Genomic DNA, 12,500 nt, shown 5'->3' with positions numbered 1-12,500 from the left:
TGTCTCTGAAACGGAATAAAATCGTCCAGTAATGCCAAGAATAAAAAATCTTCAGACACACTCCTCAGACACACCCCAGATACAACCAAGAGGCACACCACACACAAGCTCGGATAAACTCTACGGTTGCGCCATACCAGATTTCACTCTTTAAGAAGGTACGATGACAATGAGTGGGCGAGTGTGTGTGTGTGTGTGTGTGTGTGTGTGTGTGTGTGTGTGTGTGTGTGTGTGTGTTTGTGTGTGTGAGGAAGTGGGTGAGTGCCTGAGTAAGTGAGTGAATGAGTGAGTGGATGAGTAAGTGTGTGAGTGAGTGACACAGTTAGGCACACCCACTGGATCTGGCAGTCTCTTTGATGGCTGAAGGGGTTTAGTATTAAATTCAGGCTGACACCAGACGATTTCACATAGCTGATAAAAACTACTAGAATCGGCTACTTTTACCTAACAGATTCCTAACCCTTTTAGAACTCAGGTGATGGCCAGGTATAGTTTGACTGGAAGGTCGATTTCACTAGTAACCAAGGAGACTCATTCCTAACTAAAGGTCACCGAATTTCACGCAACCAAATCTTAATATTCAAGGTGAAAGAGTGGACCAGTTCCTTCAGGTGAAAACAGACAGGTAAGGTCAAATTAACCTTTATGAATATTCTTACCTGTGGCCTATTTTTTTTTTTCTCTCCCTCCCTCTCTCTCTCTCTCTCTCTCTCTCTCTCTCTCTCTCTCTCTCTCTCTCTCTCTCTCTCTCTCTCTCTCTCTCCCTCTCTCTCTCTAGGGATGTTGTTGTGTAGTGTGGCTTTTAATAATTCTCTTTGTGTCAGGACCTGCCCCAATCTGGCTTTTAGGGGAAATTAGACAGAGGATGATACAGATGAACGTGGTGGTGGTTGTGGTGGTGGTGGTTGTGGTTGTGGTGGTGGTGGTGGTGGTGGTGGTGGTGGTGGTGGTGGTGGTGGTGGTGGTGGTGGTGGTGGTGGAGGTGGTGGTGGTGGTGGTGATAATAATCATCCAAACCATACGTGCTCCCTACGTTTCAAGTGGGTTGGTGGAGGATTAGTGCCCCTCCCTGTAAAACAAATAACTCAGAGTCATTGGCCACCCCGTGCGGGATTATGGCGTCTGGCAACAGATAGATAGATAGATAGATATTTTTTTTAATGCGTCTGACTCTGGGCAAAGGCTTCAGGGCCTATCCCAAGGCCTACTAATCCTCCTACACACCTCCAGATGTCACCACTTCGGCACTAACTCCCACCGTCCGTGTAGAATACGTGGTAAGGCTGCCTCATACAGTAATGGTGTACTGGTATTAGCGGGGATATTTTTACAAGTCGGCGGGTCTTCTGGTAGAACACTGAAGTCTGCTTTTATGAAACTGAAATCCTTAAACTGTTCCCTGCCCCAGCAGGGATTCGATCCTGGGTCCATTAGGACAGCAAGCCTCCTCTCTACCGAATCATCCACCGCCTCCCGCAATAATAATAATAATAATGATAATAATGTACCCCCTCCACAATATGTCTACCCCCGATGTATATATGTCCCCCCCCAATGCATACATGCCCCCACTAAATTTGCTAGGTCAGCATGCTCTCCCACGCCTGAAGACGGCGTTATTGCATCAGTTGATAGCAGACAGCCGACACGGGCAGACTATTTTACTGTGAGCTTGTAATAAACTCCTTATGTAGCTGTTTGTACACGGAGTTTCTATCACCAAAGTATTGCAAGTTACATTTGGTAGCAGCGGTGTTTCGAACGATCACATTCTGACCGCCTCCTTGGATTTTTAGTGATACAACACGATACACGGCGACTCGCATCTGCCAGCCTCGCCCCTCCTTCGTGCATAATAATAATAATATTGATGATGATGATGATGAAAATAATAATAATGATAATAATAACGATGACAACGACGATGGCGATAATAACAAGGTAAACGTGCAGTTCCTTCCTGTGCATTCAGAAAAAAACATGGCAATTGCATACCCAGTCCTGCCATATGGATTCTGATATCTTTGACATCTTTGCGTTCCCAGCCCCCTATTTCTACTCCTTTCTATTTTTTTTTTTTTGGGGGGGGGTCAGACTCTCCCAAAAATCAATGGAGGTCACGCTTCCCAAATTTCGCAGTCGCATAATGGCTGACAGTTTATTGTACGACATGAACTAAAACACGAAATCCATGCCTGCCATCCTTCCATCATTTCTGAGCATTTTTTTAGGATTTTTTATTTAATGGGGAGGGTTGACCACGCTAAAAATCATGGTTGCAAAATTGTATGTATTGGAGAACGTCCCCGGTAACCAGCCACAGTACCTGGGAAGTATCATTCAAATCCATCAGATACCCTAGGAGGAGTTTAAAGCGCACACACACACACACACACACACACACACACACACACACACACACACACACACACACACACACACACACACACACACACACACACACACACTGGCGCTACGGTATAGGGCGCGTTGCTGAAAATCGCACCTTCCTGTTTCGTAGGATTGATACTTCAGGTGCTACTACTACTAATAATGATAATGATAACAATAATAATACTAATAACAATAAATAATAATAAAAAGGAAATCAGTGGCAAAAACGATTATTTAAATTACTTTTTTAGACTATTAACAGACGATTTTCTTCAGCTTAGAGGGGAAAAAATCTCTATGACAGACATCTCTTGCTATGACCTGCTAAATTAACTGCTATAGAGACTTGCTATGGAGGTTCTATGCCCACGACTATATTGGTATTTATCACAGAAAAGATAGAGAGGAGAAAGGTGTACAGGGCTGGGTAAATACACATACATACATACATACATACATACATGCATACCACAAATAAGAGCTGGGTAAATTACATACATACATACACACATACATACATACGTACATACATACATACACATCAGATGCATACGTACTCACACACACACACACACACACACACACACACACACACACACACACACACAAAACGAACACATGACCTTGGTTAAAAATAGAAATATAAAACAAACAAGCAAACAAACAAAATAAGGAATGTGAAGAATGCTATAAGAGAGAGAGAGAGAGAGAGAGAGAGAGAGAGAGAGAGAGAGAGTCCAGCTACATTTTCTTTCTTTTCTTCCACCGACCCTTCCATCCATCCATCCATCCATCCATCCATCCATCCAGTAATCCATTCATCCATCCACTAATCCATTCACCAATCCATCCATCCATCCATCGATTAATAAACCTAACATACCATCCATCCACATCCATCCATCCATCCACATCCATCCATCCATCCATACACATCTATCCATCAATCCATCTATCCATCCACCCACATCCACCCATCCATCCACCCACATCCACCCATCCATCCATCTGTCTTTCCTTTTCCTCTCATTCGTTTACTCCATCCATCACTCTAGTCATCCGTCTTTCTTCCCTCCCTCCCTCCCTCCTTCCTCCTTCTCCCTCCGTCTCTCTCCCCATTTCTCCCTCCATCCCTCCTTTCCACCCTCCTCCCTCTCTTCCCCTCGCCTATTCTCCCTCCCTCCTTCGCTCTCTCTCTCTCCCTCGTTTCTATCCCTTCCTCCATCCCTCCTTCCTTTCTCCTTCTCCTCCCTCCCTCTTTCTCTCCTTCCTTCAACTTTCTCCCTCCCTCCCTCTCTTCCTCCCTCCTTCCCCTCCTCCCACCTTTCCTCCCTCCCTCCTTTCGACTCTTCCTCCCTGCCTCCCTCCCTCCTTCCCTCCCTCCTTCCCTCTTAATATTTCAGGCCGAATCCCAACCCAGGTCAACAGTACGGCAGAGGGAGGGAGGGAGGGAGGGAGACAGGAAGGGAAGGAGGGAGGAGAAAGAGAGAGAGAGAGAGAGAGAGGGGGGGGGAGGGATGAATGAAAGGTGAAACAGTGAAGGAGGAAAACTGGAAGGAAGGAAGGGAATGGAGCCCAGAAAAGGAAGTCAAGGAGGAAGGATGGAAGGAAATAAAAGAAAGAAGAAGGAAGGAATGAAGGAGAGGAGGGAATGAAGGAGAGGAGAATGAAAACTATGCAGACTAAAATGAATGAAGGAAGAAGCAAGGAAGAGGTGCAAGGGAAGAAAGAAGGAAAGAAGGAATGAAGGACAGAGAGAAAGGATGGAAGGAAGGAAGAAGGAAGGAAAGAATAAATGAAGGAAGGAAAAGGAGAATAAATGCATGAAATAAGAAAAGGAAACGACTGAATAATGAAGAAGGAAGGAAGGAAGGAGATGAGCGAGGAAGAGTGAGGAAAGGATGGAAGGAGAGGGAGGCGGGGAGGGAGGAAGGATGGAGAGGGGGAGAGATGAAAAGAATTAAGCTGAGAAAAAGAAAAAATGGAGGAAGGAAGGAAGAAAGGAAGGAAAGAGGGAAGTAAGGATGGAACGAAGGAAGGTTGGAAGGAAGAAAGGAAACATACAAGCAGCAAAGAAGCAAGGAGATAGGAAGAAAGGAAGGGAGTGTATGAGGGTAAGAAATAGAGTGAGGAAGAAAGGGAGGAAGGAAGGAAGGAAAGAAGGAAGAAAGGAAGACCTGCTGGTCCTTTCGCGGCTGTTTGGTACATGAATGATTACAACTAACAAAGCTCTACTATCAATTAAAGACAAAGATAGCTGGAAGAAAGAAAGAAAGAAAGAAAGAAAGAAAGAATAGAAAGAGAGAAAGAAAGAAAGAAAGGATGGACGGAGGGAAGGAAGGAGGAATAAAGAAAAGAAAGTAAAAAAAGAAAGAAGGAAAGGAGAGAGCAAGAGTAAGGATGGAAGGAAGAAAGGAGGAAATTAAATATGGACGAAAGAAAGAAAAGAAGGAAGAAAGAAGGACTGGAAGGCAGGCAGGAGGGAAGGAACGAGGGTAGAAAGGAGGGAAGGAAGGAAGGAAGAAAAAATGAAAAAAGAATGTAAGAAAGAAAGAAAGAGAGAGAGAGAGAGATAGAAAGAAAGAAAGAAACGAATGAACGAAGGAAGGAAAAATGAAAAAAGGAGGGAAGGAAGGAAGGAACAATGAAGGAGGAAATTGCCAGGGAATGAAGGAAGCAATAAAAGCGATAATGGCACCGCAGAGGAAGGAGGAGGGAAAGAAGGAGGGAAGGAGGGAGAGAAAGATGGATGGAGGGAGGAAGGAGGAAAGGAAGGAAAGAAAATGAGAAAGAGTGAGGGTGGGAGGGTGGAATGCAAAAAAGTGGGTTAAGAGAAACAGAAGGAAGGAAGGAAGAAGAAGGGGAGGAAGCAAGGAAGGAAGGAAGGATGGAAAGAAGAAAGCAAGGAAGGAAGAATGGAAAGAAAGAAGAAGGAAGGGAAGAAGGAAGGAAGGAAGGAAGGAAGGAAGGAAGGAAAGAAGGAAGGAGGAAAGGAAGGAAGGAAGGAAGGAAGGAAGGAAAGAAGGAAGGAAGGAAGGATGGAAGGGGGAACTGAAAGAAAGACAGAAGAACAAGAAAAAGATAAGAAAGAATGGAGAAAGTGAGTGAAATTTTTTGGGAATGAAAAAAACAATAAAAAGAATCCAACGAGAGGGGAAGGAGGGAGAGGAGGGAAGGAAGGGGAGAGAGGGAGAAGGAAGGAAAGATAGGGGGAGGAGGGAAGGAAAGATTAAGGGGAGGAGAGAGGGAAAGAGGGAGGGGAGGATGGAAGGAAGAAGGGAGGGGAAGGGGAACGGAAGAAGGGAGGGGAAGAGGGAGGGGAGTAGGGAAGGAAAGAGAAAGGGGAAGAGAGAAGGAAGGAGGGAGAGGAGGAAGAAGGGAAGGGAGGAGAGAGAAAAAGAATGAGAGGGGAAGGAGTTGGGGGAGGAAAGACATGAGAGAGAGGAGGGAAAAGGAAAAGAGAAGAGATGAGGGAAAAAGCGAAAGAAAAAAGGACTGAGGGAAGGATGGATGGATGGATGGATGGGAGGATGGATGGATGAAAGGATGGATGGACGTAGGTAGAACAGGCATGGAAGGAGAGAAGAGAGGAGAAGGAGGAGATATAGACAAGACAGAAACAAAAATGTTGGAGGGAAGGCAGCCAAATGACGGGGGAAAGGGTGACGTGGAGGTGATTTGTTTGTGGCTGATATTCTGATTATTATTATCATTATTATTATCATTATTATTATTATTTTTATTATGGTATAAAACACACAGTAATCCCCCAAAATAGAAACAATAGCCCTGAAAAAAAAGACAAAGAAAACGGAGACGAAAAATACCCAGAAGGGGAGACAAAGGTAAAATAAATTGGGTGATAAAGAAGAAACGAAGGAGGAAAATGAGAAAACTGTGCCAGGATAAGACAGGGTTGGAAAGTAAAGATGCTGAGCTCATGGAGGTATAAATCTCTCTCTCTCTCTCTCTCTCTCTCTCTCTCTCTCTCTCTCAATTATCCTTCTATCCTTCCCTTCACTCCAGGAAAGGCCAGTTAATGAAATGCGGGTAGCAATATCCGTAGACTTTAACGAATTAATACCTACCTATCTATTTACGTGTCTGTCCCTCTATCTTCTGTCTATACTATCTTCCTGTCTATTTATCTATCTATCCATCTATCAATACTGTACTATCTAATAACATTTTATATATAGGAATACCTACGTACCCACTAACATACTTACGTTCCTACTTACATACATATACCTACATTCTTGCATACATAATCACCTTTGTTGCTACTTACACTGTCACCTCTCTCTCTCTCTCTCTCTCTCTCTCTCTCTCTCTCTCTCTCTCTCTCTCTCTCTCTCTCTCTCTCTCAATTACCCCAAACGAGGGCTAATTGATCTGACTGTCACCCAGCAATTAAGGTAGAAAGGTAGGAAGACAGGTAGGTAGGCAGGTAGGCAGGTAGGCTGGTAGACATGTAGGAAAGGTAACAGGTAGTTTGATTAGTTAATTAGTGAGGTAGGTAGACAAAAAGGTAAGTTGACTGCTCCACAGGTAAGTAGGTAGGAAGTAGGTAGGTAGATAGGCAGGAAACGTAGACACTGCAGGTAGGAAGACAGGCTATAACGCAAGGAGGTAGGTAGGTTGGTAGGTAGGAAGCGTAGGTATTGTAGGCAGGAATAGAGTTATGTGGTAAGTAGTTAGGTAGGGGGGGAGGAAGGGAGGTATAAAGTAGAGAGAGAGAGAGAGAGAGAGACCCATTAATAATTCACCCATCAGGGAGTGGAGACAATGACTAGCCAATCAGATAACAAGGTGGTTGCTAATCACAGGGAAATCAGAAATAGAACTGATTAGCAGGGGGGTGAGGCAGGAAACAGACTCAACCCTTTCATGCTGGGAATAAATCTAGCACTGAATTCCTGCGATTTTCTTCATCTGATACTGAGTCACAGAGGAACCTGAGAGTGTTAATTAATGTAGAGTTAGAAAGTTCATTACCTTCTAGAGTTGTTCCCACGCCAAAGGGTTAAGTTAGGGCTATTTCTAAAGGGCAGTTACAGGCTTCATTAGTGGGGGGGTTAGTCAGAATACAAGGGGTTACTAATCTATCTATAGCCAGATGCCAAAAACCTATAAGGGTTGTGGCCGTTTGATTGAGTTAGTTGTTTTACGGGAAGGGGCACTAACCCTCCGCCAACCCACTTGTTGACACGTAGGGAACAGGTGTGGGTTGTGTTATAGTTACCACCTAACGCTGCAAATGGTTTCCTGGCTACGTGAAAGGGAAAGAAGAGTAATAAAAGGGGAGGAAAAAGATGGGAGAAACAGGAAGAGAGGAGGGCAGACACGGAAAAAGAATGATAAAGGTGATGGAAGAAGGAGGCAGCACTACATCACATGAGTGGATACTAATCACATATAAAAGAGAGAGAGAGAGAGAGAGAGAGAGAGAGAGAGAGAGAGAGAGAGAGAGAGAGAGAGAGAGAGAGAGAGAGAGAGAGACTAAGGGCTCAATCAAGAAAAAAAAAAAAGCGATTAGTGGAAAAGTAAAGCAAAGAATTAATCTGATTGGCCATAATTAAAGCCACAAGTCACTTTCTTTAAATAATTCAGATACTCCATCCTAGCACGACTCTTGCCTCCTAAAGATCTGATGGTCTGAACAGCCTCTAGAAAACTGGGTGGTGAATCAACCTTTACTTCTGAGTGTGAAATAGGAATATTATATAGAGCACTGGCTTCCTCTGGGCTTCTCTTATTAAAAAGTGGGTTGGAATCCTGTGTCTGGTGATCAATACTTATTTTTTTTTATCTTTTAAGTGTACTCTGTTAACTATTCGAATTGTACCTATGTTGACCCAGTGATTGTTAGGGTGGTAGTTATGACAGTGGTGGTTGTGACAGTGGTGGCTGTGACTGGTGAAAGTGGTTGTGATGGTAGTCTTTGTAAGTGGTGGTTGTGGTGATACTGTTGGTTTAATGGTGATTTTGATAGTGGGGGTTGTGATACTGGTGGTTGTGATTGTGGTGACTGTGAGAGTGGGGTTGTGAAAGTACTGGGTGTTACAGTAGTGGTTCAGATTGTGTTTGTGGGTGGTGGGTTTGTTAGTGGTGACTGATAGTGGGGGTTGTGATGGTGGTGGTTGTGATGTAGTGCATATGGTACTGCTTGTAAAGGTATTGGTACAGATGATGATTGTGATTGGTGTTTGCGATGGTAGTGGTTGTAACTGATAATTGTGATAGTCTTGCTAAAGGAGTGGTTGTAAGTGTTGGTTGTGAAAGTGGTGGTTGTGATAATGGTGTTGTGATGGTTGTGGTAATGGTGGTTGTGATAGTGGTGGTTGTGGGAGAGGTGACTGTGGTAGTTGTAGTTGCGATATTGATGGTTGTGATAGTGGCAATTGTGGTAGTGGATTGTGGTAATGGTGATTGTGATAGAGGTTGTGATAGTGGTGGTTGATATTGGTGACTGATGAACGAATAAATGGAATGAAGGAAGGAAGAGAGTGAGTGGCTGAATGAATGAATGGAATGAAGGAAGGAAGAGAGTGGGTGGATGGATGAATGAATGGAGTGAAGGAAGGAAGAGAGTGGGTGGATGGATGAATGATTGGAGTGAAGGAAGGAAGGAACAGAGTGGATGGATGAATGAATGGAGTGAAGGAAGGAAGAGAGTGAGTGGCTGGGTGAATGAGTGGAGTGAATGAAGGAAGGAAGGGACTGGCTGGATGAATGAATGGAATGAAGGAAGGAAGAGAGTGAGTGGATGGATGAATGAATGGAGTGAAGGAAGGAAGAGAGTGAGTGGATGGATGAATGAATGGAGTGAAGGAAGGAAGAGAGTGAGTGGATGGATGAATGAATGGAGTGAAGGAAGGAAGAGAGTGGGTGGATGAATGAATGGAGTGAAGGAAGGAAGAGAGTGGGTGGCTGGATGAATGAATGGAGTGAAGGAAGGAAGGAAGAGAGTGGTTGGAGGGATGAATGAATGGAGTGAAGGAAGGAAGAGAGTGAGTGGGTGGATGGATGAATGAAGGAAGGAAGAGGGTGAGTGGAGGGATGAATGAATGGAGTGAAGGAAAATGAATGGAGTGAAGGAAGGATAGGGTAATAGCCACACAGGAACTCCACAGCAAATGATATCCGTGACTGAGAATCCCAAGGCAGCACCAGGCAGGCAGGCAGGAAGGCAGGCAGAAAGGCAGGTGGGTAGGTGGGCAGATAGGTAGGCAGGCAGACAAGTAGGTGGATAAGCGGGTAGGAAGACAGACAAACAATCAGGCAGACAGGGAGAAAGGCAGGCAAGTAGGTGAGTAGATAGGTGGATGGATAGGCAGGCAGGAAGACAGGTAGGAAGGTAGGTAGCCAGGTAGGAGGACAGGCAAGCAAATAGACAGGCAGGCGGATAGGTAGAAGGGACAGACAGACAGGCAGGGAGAACAGAAGTGGGGTTAGTCAGAAAGAGGCCAGAGAAATAGACAAATTGGTAGGCAGGTAGACAGGTTGGTAGATAGACAGGTAGGTAAATAGACAGGTAGGTAAATAGACAGGTAGGTAGGTAGTCAGGTAGGTAGATAGACAGGTAGGTAGGTAGGTAGGCAGGTAGGTGGGAAAGTCGGTAGGTGGATAGATAGGAATGAGGCAGGCAGAGAGATAAGTAGACATAGAGGGAGGATGTTATCAATGACTATGTTGCATCATTTATTCACCTGCTACTCCCACTGCCATACCCGCGCCCACACCAGCACACTGAGCCGTCCCCAGAACACACAAGACACTTCCAGGTGAGATTATAAGGACGCTTTGTTTATGACCTTCCTTCTGTAGTCGATAAAGTAATAAATAATTCGGTAATAGTGACAATCAGATAGCGACCTGAGTGGCTGGGACCAATCAGAAACACAATCAGAAATACAGTTAGGAACAATCATAAACACAAATTACATATATAGTCAAAAATACATTTAGGTATACAATAAGAAAAAAATCAGGAATGCAATCAGAAGTACTATCAGGAAGACAATCAGAAACACAGAAAGACAATCAGAAATGCAATCAGAAATACGCCTGATTTTCTGAGGTTAAATCAGGAAATAGCTCTGATATTTATTCATCCACTTTACCTTGATGGAAATTGATGCTACTACGCCCCTACATCTTTCCACAGCACTTCTTCGTGACTAGCACCTAACTGTAGTGCTAATCCCATGCTACATTAACTCTCGTAGCTCAGTGGCAGAATAAGACACTATACTACGGCTCTGCATCCTTTCCACAGCACTTCTTCGTGACTAGCACCTAACTGTAGGGCTAATCCCATGCTACATTAACTCCCGGAGCTCAGTGGCAGAATAAGACATTATACTAGGGCTCTGCATCCTTTCCGCAGCACTTCTTCGTGACTAGCACCCTATTCTAGCCCTAATCACTCGTCACTCAGCACTCAAGGTGGACAGATGGCAATTTTACGCCAAGTTGAAGTGGAAAGAGTATAGCCCCTGCATTTTTTCCGCAGCACTTCTTCGTGACTAGCGCTAATCTCTCGACATTCAGCATTCGAAGATGGACAGACGGCAATTTTACGCCAGGTTGAGGTGGAAAGAGTATAGCTGTGGTGATGGAGGTGACGGAAAGTTCAGAAAAAAAAGAAAAAAAATGATCTTGGATGGGAGACTAAAAAATATTTACAATTCCCTGTAGTAACTTTAAGCTATATTACAGGATGAACGAGGGAAGGGAAGATTTTGTACGCCTCTCCCCACATCGTCCTGCAGAGAATAGTCATAACCTACCGTCATTTTCCCTCTCGTCACTAAAGACAATATTTAAGAAGTGAAGACAGGGGATAGGGGAAGAATCGACGGTTCACTTGTCTTTACTGCAAATCAAAACAACCAGAAAAGTCAGCCAGGCCTTGGATATATCACTGAGGCAAATTGGATCGGGGCGTCTAAACACACTAATCCACCAGGCGCCAGGAATGCCGATCAGAACTCACCTGTGCCAATCAGAGCGTGTGTTGGAGCTACCGGAACCTCATGTCTGCAAGGGAGAGAGAGAGGATAGTCAGCCACTCAGAAAATAGTCACATTTGTTCAATCATCAATGCCCCTTTCTCCTTTAAAAATCAATTGGTTTATCTACGCTATCTATTTATCTGTCTATCTGTCTATCTGTCTACCTATAGCCAGACGCCTTAATCCCGTAAGGGGTGGCCTCAAACAAATCGCCTCCATGTACCCCTGTCCCCTGCCATTTCGCCTCCCTCCCCCCAACTTACACCCCCCCTCTCTATTACCACTTAGAAACAAGTCTATCTTTAACCCTCTCCTGGTGGGGTCAACTCTAGTATTCTATTAACTATCATGCTATTATTAATCATTCTATGATCTATCATTCTATTATCTATCACTCTATTATCTATCACTCTATTATCTATTACTCTATTATCTATCATTCTATTATTTACCATTCTATTATCTATCCCAGCAACACCACTTCATTTTATTCATCTGAGTGTAAGTGTAGGACCCTGAGTGAATGAATAACCCCTTACATGTTATTCATTCATGAGGTGTCGATGTAGAAGGCAAATGAATAAGAGAGGAGGCAGAATGAAAGGTGTGTATGGTGTATAGTGTATAATATCAATGGTGTATCGGTGAAAATCACGTATAGTGTGAAAGATGTATGAAAGAATGAAATGAATAATGTATAAAGGTGTGTAATTAGGGAGTCAGGTGTCAGGGAGTCTACCAAGCCCACCAAGACCCCAGCCCCCTTATCTCACTCCTCAGACACTCCCCCCATCTATCCCCCCCTTTCCTTCTCTCTCTCTCTCTCTCTCTCTCTCTCTCTCTCTCTCTTTCTCTCCATTTCCCCTCGTCATTTTCTCTCCCCTCTCCTCCCCTTACTTCCTCCTTTTCTTCCTTTTTTCCCTCAACTTTCTCCTTTTTCCTCCCTACCTCTCCCCTACTCTCCTCTCCCCTCCCCTTTCCTTCCCCCCTCTCTCTCTTTCTCCCTTCCTTCTCTCCCCTTCACTCCCCTTCCTTCCCCTTCGCTTCCTCCCCTCTCCCTGTCTCTTCCCTCCCCTTTCCTCCTCT

At 44.3% G+C, this 12,500-nt stretch overlaps 1 protein-coding gene across 1 annotated transcript in view; it reads right to left on the bottom strand.

Moving 5' to 3' along the window:
• mAChR-A (muscarinic Acetylcholine Receptor, A-type) overlaps nt 1-11,441 on the bottom strand; it is a 112,832-nt gene extending 101,391 nt beyond the window's left edge. Inside the window, exon 1 of the mRNA XM_080270024.1 lies at nt 11,396-11,441. The gene's annotated coding sequence lies outside the window, so the exon portion shown is untranslated. The remainder of the gene's footprint in view (nt 1-11,395) is intronic.
• Nucleotides 11,442-12,500: the final 1,059 nt, after the last annotated feature.

The sequence above is a fragment of the Coenobita brevimanus genome, chromosome 39, assembly GCF_032717465.1.
Source record: "Coenobita brevimanus isolate Jiangsu-jjx chromosome 39, ASM3271746v2, whole genome shotgun sequence".
Classification (NCBI taxonomy): Eukaryota; Metazoa; Arthropoda; class Malacostraca; order Decapoda; family Coenobitidae; genus Coenobita; species Coenobita brevimanus.
This window is presented reverse-complemented; position numbering and strand designations above follow the sequence as displayed.